This window comes from Carassius carassius, chromosome 1 (assembly GCF_963082965.1).
Source record: "Carassius carassius chromosome 1, fCarCar2.1, whole genome shotgun sequence".
In the NCBI taxonomy this organism is placed as follows: domain Eukaryota; kingdom Metazoa; phylum Chordata; class Actinopteri; order Cypriniformes; family Cyprinidae; genus Carassius; species Carassius carassius.
Genome location: NC_081755.1, coordinates 9,218,480 through 9,229,983, shown reverse-complemented (window position 1 = coordinate 9,229,983; position 11,504 = coordinate 9,218,480). Strand labels below are relative to the sequence as shown.

The 11,504-nt window shown below is 42.1% G+C and overlaps 1 long non-coding RNA gene across 1 annotated transcript; it reads right to left on the bottom strand.

The window, feature by feature from the left end:
- Positions 1-10,430: 10,430 nt before the first annotated feature.
- Positions 10,431-11,142, bottom strand: LOC132105901 (uncharacterized). Its single transcript, XR_009424008.1, has 4 exons — positions 11,052-11,142; positions 10,896-10,963; positions 10,709-10,817; positions 10,431-10,628 (listed from the first exon to the last, which is right to left on the bottom strand). It is a non-coding gene; the product is annotated as an uncharacterized LOC132105901 (long non-coding RNA).
- Positions 11,143-11,504: the final 362 nt, after the last annotated feature.

The window sequence follows — 11,504 nt, the reverse complement described above, 5'->3', positions numbered from 1 at the left end:
TATTTCAAATTTTGTCCATTTTATGATTTTATGGCACTTTTCTGTGGCATGGCAGATCAATCCTCAAACAAAGCTCCAGCAGGGAGCGCACATGGATGTTTAAACGCTTTTCTCTAATGCTTTAATGCGACAGGTAAATCTAAAAAAAAAATTAATATCATGGAAGTCTTTATTATTCATCAAACTTTCTTATATTCTAGATTCATTGCACACAAACTGAAATATTTCAAGACTTTTTAATTTTAATTTTGATGGTTACAAGCTAAAAAAATAAAAATAATAATTCTCTCAAATAATTAGAATAGTCCATTTTGAGCTTGATTAGTTTGATTAATTTTGAGTATAAACACTGGGTACCTCTTGGGCTAGTTTAGAACATGAAACCACAATTAAGGGAAAAAATACCCACTTGACAGTTGTCCAGAAGACAATCATCGACACCCTCCACAAGGAGGGTAAATCACAGAAGGTCTGGCTGTTCACAGAGTGCTGTATCAAAATATAGTAATAGAAAATTGACTGGAAGGAAGAGTGGTAGGAAAAAGTGAACAAACAACAGGGAACACCACAGCCTTGTGAAGATTGTCAGGAAAAGCTGATTCAAGAAATTGAGAGCTTCACAAGGAGTGGACAGAAGCTGGAGAGCATCAGGAGTCACCACACTCCGATGTCTTCAGGAATAGGGCTACAGCTGTCACATTCCTAGAACCAAGTAACTCCAGAACCAGAAAAAATATCAGAAGCATTTCACCTGGGGTAAGGAGAAAAAGAACTGGATCATTGTTCAGTGGTCCACAGTCCTCATTTCAGATGAACATGTGTGAAGTTTGAAGTTTCTGAAGTCAGACATGATTTGGTGTACCGTGACGTCTGCTGGTGTTGCTCAATTGTGTTTTATCAAGTCCAAAGTCAATGGAGCCATCTACCAGGAGATTTTGGAGCACTTTAAGCTTCCATCTGCTGACAAGCTTTATGAAGATGCTGATTTCCTCTTCCAGCAGGACTTCAGCAACTGCCCACAGTGCCAAAACCACTTCCAAGTTGTTTGCTGACCATGATATTACTGTGTTTGATTGGCCAGCCAACTCACCTGACCTGAACCTTACAAAGAATCTATGGGGTATTGTGAAGAGGAAGATAAGTAACATCTGACAAACAATACAGAGGAGCTGAAGGCTGCTATCAAAGCAACCTGGGCTTCAATAACACCTCAGCAGTGCCCCAGGCTGATCGCCTCCATGCCACGTTGCATTGAAGCAGTAATTCGTGCAAAAGGAGCCCAACCAAGTATTGACAGCATAATCAAACCTGCTTTTGGAGATGGCAGAAATCAAGAAACTCTACAGACCTCAGTGTGTATCAGTCTCTCCTCTCTTCCTTCTCTGAAAATGTCTTCATGGCTAAAACATCCTACTATCACAACAAAATTAACAGCTGTTGTGACGCTCGGACACTATTCAAGACTTTCTCTTCTCTTCTTAATCCGCCGCCAACACCTCCTCCATCGACTCTTACAGCGGACGACTTTGCAGTTTTCTTCACAAATAAAACAAGATCCATCAGTGACCAATTCTCCACACCGCAGACTGAGGACAACTTCACAATGACCGACGCACACTCTTTCTCCTCCTTCTCCCCACTCTTAGAGATGGACGTCTCCAAACTTCTCCTGTCCAATCATCCTACTACTTGTCCACTTGATCCGATCCCCACTCACCTCCTTCAAGCGATCTCTTCTTCAGTCATACCTTCGCTTACTCACGTTATCAACTCCTCTCTTCCCTCTGGAACATTTCCCTCAGCATTCAAGCAGGCTGGGGTAAGCCCACTGCTCAAGAAACCATCTCTAAATCCAGCGCTTCTTGAAAACTACAGACCGGTATCCCTTCTTCCATTCATTGCAAAGACACTTGAGCGATCTGTGTTCAACCAGTTTTCTATGTTCCTTGTATAGAACAACCTCCTGGACAGCAACCAATCTGGCTTCAAAAGTGGCCACTCAACTGAGACTACTCTGCTCTCGGTTACTGAAGCCCTGCGACTAGCAAGAGCAGCTTCAAAATCCTCTGTACTCATCTTACTGGACCTTTCTGCTGCTTTTGACACTGTTAATCACCAGATTCTCCTGTCCACCCTCAGAAAGATGGGCATCTCTGGAACAGCACTCCTGTGGGTTAAGTCCTACCTCTCTGACAGATCCTTCAGTGTGTCTTGGAGGGGTGATGTTTCAAAGTCACACCACCTTGCTACTGGGGTTCCTCAAGGCTCAGTACTTGGACCACTTCTCTTCTCCATCTACATGACATCATTAGGATCTGTCATTCAGAAGCATGGCTTTTCTTATCACTGCTACGCTGATGACACCCAACTCTACCTCTCATTCCAACCAGATGACCCGACGGTAGCTGCTCGCATTTCAGCCTGTCTGAGTGACATCTCTAGCTGGATGAATGACCATCACCTTCAGCTTAACCTTATGAAGACATAACTCCTGGTGATTCCAGCTAACCCATTGCTTCATCACAACTTGTCTATACAGCTGGGCTCATCAACCATTACTCCTTCGAGGACAGCCAGAAACCTAGGAGTTGTGATGGATCATCAGTTAAGCTTCACAGACCACATTGCTACAACTACCCGGTCCTGCAGGTTTGCCTTATACAACATTAGGAAGATTAGACCCTTCCTGTCAGAGCAAGCAACCCAACTTCTTGTCCAAGCTCTTGTTCTCTCCAGACTGGACTATTGTAATGCTCTCCTGGTGGGCCTTCAGAATCAGAATCAGAATCAGAATGAGCTTTATTGCCAGGTATTTTCACACATACGAGGAATTTGTTTTCGTGACAGAGCTCCGCAGTGCAACATAACAGCGACAGAACAAAAAACACAATAAGGAATAAAAAATACAAAAAAATACAAATAGGTGGGTAAGGATTGACAATATACAAATTGACAATGTATGGCAGGTATATTAAAAAGAGCATTTATGTATGTACATGTATATTATGTGGAAAAATTGTAACTGTACGCTAAGTATGTGTGTTTGGATAAATAAGTGTATGTGTATATAAATATAAGTAGTATAGTGTGTTCCATGTATGTACATGTATATTATGTGCAAAAGATTTACGTGTACGCTAAGTATGTGTGTTGGATAAAAAGTGTAGTGTATATAAATATAAATAGTGTAGTGTGTCCCACAGTTATTATCAGCTGTTCATAAGATGGATTGCCTGAGGGAAGAAACTGTTCCTGTGTCTGGTCGTTCTGGTGCTCAGTGCTCTGTAGCGTCGACCAGATGGCAACAGTTCAAAGAGGGAGTGTGCTGGATGTGAGGGGTCCAGAGTGATTTTAACAGCCCTTTTGCTCACTCTGGATAAGTACAGTTCTTGAATAGATGGGAGGGTTGTACCGATAATTCGCTCAGCAGTCCGGACTACCCTCTGTAGTCTTCCGAGGTCCGATTTAGAAGCTGAGCTGAACCAGACAGTTACTGAAGTGCAGAGGATGGATTCGATGATGGTGGAGTAGAACTGTTTCAGCAGATCCTGTGGCAGGTTAAACTTCCTCAGCTGGCGAAGGAAGTACAACCTCTGCTGGGCCTTTTTCACAATGGAGTCAATGTGAATGTCCCACTTCAGGTCCTGAGAGATAGTGGTGCCCAGGAACCTGAACGACTCCACTGCAGTCACAGTGCTGTTCATGATGGTGAGTGGGGGGAGTGCAGGGGGGTTTCTCCTGAAGTCCACGATCATCTCCACTGTTTTGAGCGTGTTAAGCTCCAGGTTGTTGAGACTGCACCAGACAGCCAGCTCTTTAACCTCCTGTCTGTAAGCAGACTCGTCACCGTCCTGAATGAGGCCGATGAGTGTGGTGTCATCTGCAAACTTCAGGAGCTTGACAGAGGGGTCCTTAGATGTGCAGTCATTAGTGTACAGGGAGAAGAGCAGTGGGGAGAGAACACAGCCCTGGGGAGCTCCGGTGCTGATTGTACAGGTGCTGGATGTGTATTTTCCCAGCCTCACTAGCTGCTGCCTGTCTGTCAGGAAGCTGTTGATCCACTGACAGACGGAGGTGGGCACGGAGAGCTGAGTTAGTTTGGGCAGGAGGAGGTTTGGCATGATCGTGTTGAAGGCAGAGCTGAAGTCCACAAACAGGATCCTCACATAGGTTCCCGGTCTGTCTAGGTGTTGCAGAACATAATGCAGTCCGATGTTTACTGCATCGTCCACAGACCTGTTTGCTCTGTAGGCAAACTGAAGAGGATCCAGCAAGGGTCCAGTGATGTCCTTCAGGTGGGCCAGCACCAGTTTTTCAAATGACTTCATGACTACAGACGTTAGAGCCACAGGCCTGTAGTCATTTAGTCCTGTAATTTTGGATTTCTTTGGGATGGGGATGATGGTGGAGCGTTTGAAGCATGAAGGGACTTCGCACAGCTCCAGCGATCTGTTGAAGATCTTTGTGAAGATGGGGGCCAGCTGGTCAGCACAGGATTTCAGACAGGCTGGTGTAACACAATCTGGGCCTGGTGCTTTTTTCCTTTTCTGCTTCCGGAAGACCTGGCGCACCGCATCCTCGCTGATCTGTATTGCAGGTGTGGGGGAGAGGGGGGATGCAGGAGGTGTGAATGGTGAGAGCGCTTGATTGGAGAGGTGTTCAGGGTGGGTTGCAGGAGTTGTGAGTGGTGTGAACAGTTGTTTGGAGAGGCATTCAGGGTTGGTTGCAGGAGTTGTGAATGGTGAGAGCGGTTGATTGGAGAGGTGATCAGGATGGGTTGCAGGAGCTGTTAATGGTGTGAACGGTTGTGTGGAGAGGCATTCAGGGTTGGTTGCAGGAGCTGTGAATGGTGTGAACGTTTGTTTGGAGAGGCATTCAGGGTTGGTTGCAGGAGTTGTTATTGGTGTGAACGGTTGTGTGGAGAGGTGTTCAGGGCAGGTGATGGGTGTTCTTTCAAACCTGCAGTAAAACTCGTTCAGATCGTCTGCCAGTCGTTGATTTTCCACAGTGCTGGGGGGTGGTGTCTTGTAATTGGTGATCTTCTTTAGGCTTTTCCACACTGATGCGGAGTCGTTCGAAGTGAACTGAGTCCTTATTTTTTTCAGAATAATTCCTCTTTGCCACTTTGATCTCCTTTTCCAGTGTGTATTTAGCCTGTTTATACAAGACATTGTCCCCCTTCACGTAAGCATCTTCTTTGGCCTGACGGAGCTGTCTGAGTTTTGCAGTGAACCACGGTTTGTCATTGTTGTAATTTAGTTGAGTCTTGGTAGGAATACACATATCCTCACAGAAACTGATATATGATGTTACGGTCTCTGTGAGTTCGTCCAGATCGGTGGAAGCAGCTTCAAAAACACTCCAATCAGTGAGGTCAAAACAAGATTGTAAATCCTGCTCTGCTTCATTAGTCCATCTTTTTACAGTCCTTAATACAGGTTTAGCTGATTTTAGTTTCTGCCTGTAGGTCGGTATAAGATGAACCAGAAGGTGATCAGAACGTCCCAAAGCTGCTCGTGGAACAGAGTGAAATGCATCCTTTATTGTTGTGTAACAGTGATCCAATATATTACTGTCTCTTGTGGGACAAGTAACATGCTGTCTGTATTTTGGCAGTTCACGGGAGAGATTGGCTTTATTAAAGTCCCCAAGAATGATTAAAACAGAGTCTGGGTGTTGTTGTTCTGTCTCTGTGATCTGCTCAGCGAGTTTCTCTAAAGCTGAGCTCACGTGCGCTTGAGGAGGGATGTAAACACTAACCAGAATGAACGAATGAAACTCCCGCGGCGAATAGAACGGCTTGCAGTTAATGAAGAGCGTTTCGAGATTTGAGCAGCACGTCTTCTTTAACACAGTTACATCTGTACACCACCGTTCATTGATGTAAAAGCATGTCCCGCCGCCGCGCGATTTCCCCGTTGATTCTGCGTCGCGATCCGCTCTAAACAGCTGAAAGTCCGGCAGATGGAGCGCGCTGTCCGGTATGGTGTCATTCAGCCAAGTTTCCGTGAAACACAGAGCAGCAGAGTGAGAGAAATCTTTATTTGTCCGAGAGAGCAGAAGCAGTTCGTCCGTTTTGTTGGGTAGAGAGCGGAGATTTGCCAGATGGATGCTAGGCAACGGCGTTCGAAATCCGCGTTTTCTGAGTCTCACGAGCGCTCCCGCTCGCTTTCCCCGCCTGCGCGTCCTCTTGAAGCGTGTGATCAGGGCAGCCGCTCCGCCGACTTCTGCATGTACTGTCAAGCCTCTGCAATTGATCCAGAATGCAGCAGCGAGGGTTGTCTTCAATGAGCCAAAAAAAGCTCACGTTACTCCTCTCCTCATCAGGTTACACTGGCTACCAGTAGCTGCTCGCATCAAATTCAAGGTACTGATGCTAGCCTACAAGACGACCACTGGCACGGCACCAACTTACCTAAACTCATTGGTTAAATCTTATGTGCCCTCCAGAAGTTTGCGCTCTGCAAGTGAACGACGCCTTGTGGTACCATCCCAAAGAAGTTCAAAATCACTCTCACGGACCTTTTCCTGGACTGTGCCCAGCTGGTGGAATGACCTCCCAATCTCAATTCGTACAGCTGAGTCTTTACTCATTTTCATGAAACATCTAAAGACTCATCAACTTAACCAACTAACACTAGCACTTTTCCTTTTCTTGTCTTTTAATTTTATAAAAAAAAAAAAAAAAAAAAACCTGGCTATTCATTCTATACTAGACTAACTGAGACTTGTCATGGCACTTGTATACTGTTGTTGTTCTCTTGTTGACCTGACTGCTTCTATTGTTCTCATTTGTAAGTCGCTTTGGATAAAAGCGTCTGCTAAATGATTAAATGTAAATGTACATTTACCTCAGAAAAAAACATTCAATGGGTTAGATATTTAGCCTGGTAATACCAAACTCTGCTACTTCGCTTTGGTTCATAGACAGAGTCTGGAATGGCATAATTGACAAGCATTTTCTTTCTCATGGTGGGGTGCTTGTCTGAAGTTCAGAATCATTGGTTACCTGTAAGCCAATCACATAACAATTGGTTATGACGCCGACAAAACCATCAAGAGAATTACAGTAAAGAGTCTTCTGCCAGTCAGGACCATAAAAAATCTCACAGGAATGGATGTCCTTCATCAATACAGTTAAAAATTCTTGTGGGACCAGCCCCATCCGCTGCCCCCTCTTCAGTACCATCAGCATCTCTGAAAACGACATCCAGTTTTTTTTCTGGATCAAACCTCTGATGCTGAGAAAAAAAAGCACAAATTGCACTTCCCTGGATGCTATCTAATGTGACATTGATTTGATTACAAAAATGTGTCAAGTTTTTTTTTCCTACATGTAGATTTATAAATATTTCCACAACGTAACTTCATCTAAAATATAATCATTATCCACTGACACTGGTTTGGAGACTACTGCAACTGGTGGTGATATTTATATTTTTTTGCACACAAAAAGTATTCATATCGTTAATGTGAATCCACTGTATTCATATTTATTATTTGAACAATGTCTTCTTTTCTGGGAATTAAATGTGTTAGTTGCGTAGGCTGTCAGGGACAGAAAGCTTTCAGATTTCAATAAAAACATCTTCATTTGTGTTCCAACGATGAACATGAGTATAGCCTGTTATACTTTCCTCAAGTCCACTAGGGACTGCTGTGGTAGGCCTGATGTAAAAATCGTCATCAGAGAGTGATTTATAGAGTGGAAGAAGTTATTAAATGTCTTACTTGGTCAGTTTCAGAAAGAACTGACTATCTTGATGATCAATTTTGTATCGTTTTATGAATTCCAAATCATCATATAGCTCCAATATGTCATAACTTCGCTGGAAAGTGTGTCTCCTCCTCTTTGCTGCCATCTTGTTACTCCTAACTCTCTAGGTCTCTTGAATAATTTAGGAGCTGAGACCTAGTCTTAACACTTAGGAACTTTTATGTATCACACTTATTCTTAAGTCTAGAAATGAAAGTAAAATTGTATCTTTCTTAGAATTTTTTGAATGTTTTAAGAAATGCTGTGAAAGTAGTGTTCATTGTAAGCTATTATGCTGTTGTACAGTGCTATACAAGTACTTGATTTGACCCAAAAGCTGTCAGTCAGTCATATATTTTCACCTTCATATCCTCCATGTGCAACCAATGAATATGAATATTTAATGAAGAAGTTATTTTGTGGTCTAGAAGTGTCCCAGAGGCAGTGCTCATAATTGACAAGGGGTGATGTCATTTCCTGGATGATGAAAAACTCTGTTGAATCATTATGTGAACCCACAAAGTCAAAGAGGACCTGAAAACCCAAAAACATTTACCTCAAAAAATATACCGTTCATATATATATATATATTTATGAACGGTATATTTTTTGAGGTAAATGTTTTTGGGTTTTCAGGTCCTCTTTGACTTTTTGGTCCATAAAGTAAACAAGCTATAATCTTATGCAACATTTTCTATTTGTGTGAAATATATATATATATATATATATTTCACACAAATAGAAAATGTTGCATAAGATTATAGCTTGTTTACTTTATGGAATAAATATCAATTATACCATGGTCTGTCGGAATTATTTTACTCTAAATTTGCTGAAAGGTATGCATTGCTATTTTTAAGAAATTAAAAGCACAGCTTTGTTGTTGTTAGCAGGCCCGTAAGCCAGCTATGAGGTCACCAAGGTCTGGACTTTTTATGTTTGTTTAAGTCTGCATAAAATCAAAATTGACATTTACTTTATAAGCACACATTGCTAGTATTGATGTGAACAATTAATCTGTGCAAGTTAGTCTAATGTAAATGTTTGTCTTGGTAATCTTTTATCAGTGTCTTAATGTCTAGTCAAATGTCTTTAATATACTGTAAGAGCATCCATGTGCAAATTCATCATCAGCACCATTGCTATGTTTTCTTTAAAAGTGGATTATGAAAAGTACAACATCATGGAAAGCTGTTATAAAAGTCCTACCTTTGAACGTCTCAGTACGTTTTCTTCTGCTTCCGGTATCCTCTGATACTGTTATGGGAACATGACACTGGATTTAAGAAACATGAAATTAACATTTAGAGACCCGTTTCAAAAAAGTATTGCTGGTAATGACACATCCTATGATAAATTATGGAGACTATAATAATAATATAAGAAATAATTATTAATCTCAGTGTGAGATTATTTGTAATAATTTATGTTGCAGTTTTATTTTTAACAAACCTACGATGGCCAAGAAAAAAAGTTATGTCATTTTAAATGAATCAATGATTGATTTGTTAGTATCATTAAATTTATAAATCTACCTTTTCTTGATCAGTTCTAAGGGACAGAACATATCTGCATCTCGCTGTTGCCATAAAACCCTTCATCCCTGAAACAATTACGATGGTAAATTACAAAAGCATTCAAAGTAATATCAATAGAAGTTCATATTTTCACATTTCAACAAAGTGTACAGTACAAACAGTACTTTCATCAGGCTCATTGCTCACTTTCTGGTTCTCCTTAAAAGACATAGTTGCCTGCTTAACAAAATGTTTCTTTTTAAACCACTACCAATTCATTCTACCTTAACACTATAGGAATAATACACAGAGAAGTCAGCGTGGATCAATGCATTACGTAACAATTCCATTCTCAAACAGTAAAGTTAAACATATTGTTCCCCTGTGAATAGCATGTTTTCATTATAAAATGTAATAGGAATTGTACTCCTAGAAATGGCTCAGCTGAGAGTCTGAACTAACATTATACTTGATAATTATTTAAATACAAATTACAGATAAAACAAAAAATGTCACATGCTGTCAAAATTAAGTTTATGTGCAATGTTTTGTACTTTGAGCACAATTAACTGAAATTAAAATTGTATTATTGTGTTTATTGTCAAATAATATAGAAATTCATTGTAGTTTAATGACCTCACTCTGACATAACTTCTTCTGTCTACTTCAAAATCCACTGAAACAATTAAACAACATAACATGAACTGCCCCATTACAGTTGTCGCAGAGTGAGCATAGTACAGAGTGCAGGCACTTGGAAAGGCAGATGCTTTTTTTATCATCAAATAACTTTTACATGGCACACATTCATGTAGATTTGATTAAGTAATTGTGAGTTCTTTTTCCGCTGTGTCTCCCTGACGGCTCCATCTCCTACCCCTCCTTCCACCTTGCCTTGGCCAGTCTGCCCTGGGACATCTGCTTCACCCTGTCAAAGGAGAAATAAAAGGACACGATGAGGACTTGATCACGATCACGCAAATCTGTCTAACACTGTAGGCTCAATCTGGTTACACGATGTCAATTTACCTCGACGGACTCAGGACTGGACACCCTGGACTCCTGGTAATGCACCTCCTTCTCCTCAGAAGTGGTGCTGCCCGATGACATCTTGGGGGAGGTTGGTGACCGCTTTTTGGACGCCCTGGACTCTTCGGAAGGCCTCTTCCTCTTCTTAGGGGTTGCCTGCCTCTGTGGGCTCCTCTCCGGACCCTCTAAGGCAGCCTCAAAGAGCCTGCGGTGCTCCATCGCCTGCTGCGTGGACAGGTGTGTCACGAAAAAACTTGTCCACCGTCACATGAACACATGAACATCTATATTTTTAGCCGGTCCTCGCTTGAGTGCGTGAACTTGGCCTGGAAAGAAGGTAAAAGAGAGTGAATCAAGTTCCAAAGGCTTCCAAACATTCAGTAAGATTTAATGATCATTTACTTACATGGCTGGCAATGGAGGTCCACACATCCGTGAAAGTGGGGCAGCCAGGCAGGCCCATCGCTTTCCACGCGTCCTGAAAGTAATTGATTAGGTTCTTGCATGGATTCGGCCTTGAGGTAAAAAAGAGAACCTTGACGTCGGTCCCGCCTGGCAGGCTGTCTTTGAGCCTTAGGAATCTTCTAACCCACCCGTACTACTCCTCTGTCACTGCAATTTGGGCAGCGCCGAACACCTGGTTCATCTTGTGGCTCGTCACCTGCGGACACACGAGAAAACACACAGGCCACTCAGAAGTGTCAACGCACAAATCGAGCAGAGGTACGAAAGGCAAGTCGGATGCTTACGTTAATCAGGTAGGCTTTCTGCGACATGGATTTCTGGGGCCCCAGCACCTCCTGGAAGGTCATTTTCTGGTAGACCCCCTCTGTGGCTGTACAACCCGAATTCCGGAAAAGTTGGGCCGTTTTTTTAAATTTTAATAAAATGAAAACTAAAAGATTTTCAAATCACATGAGCCAATATTTTATTCACAATAGAACATAGATAACATAGCAAATGTTTACATTGAGAAAGTTTACAATTTTATGCACAAAATGAGCTCATTTCAATTTTGATTTCTGCTACAGGTCTCAAAATAGTTGGGACGGGGCATGTTTACCATGGTGTAGCATCTCCTTTTCTTTTCAAAACAGTTTGAAGACGTCTGGGCATTGAGGCTATGAGTTGCTGGAGTTTTGCTGTTGGAATTTGGTCCCATTCTTGCCTTATATAGATTTCCAGCTGCTGAAAAGTTCGTG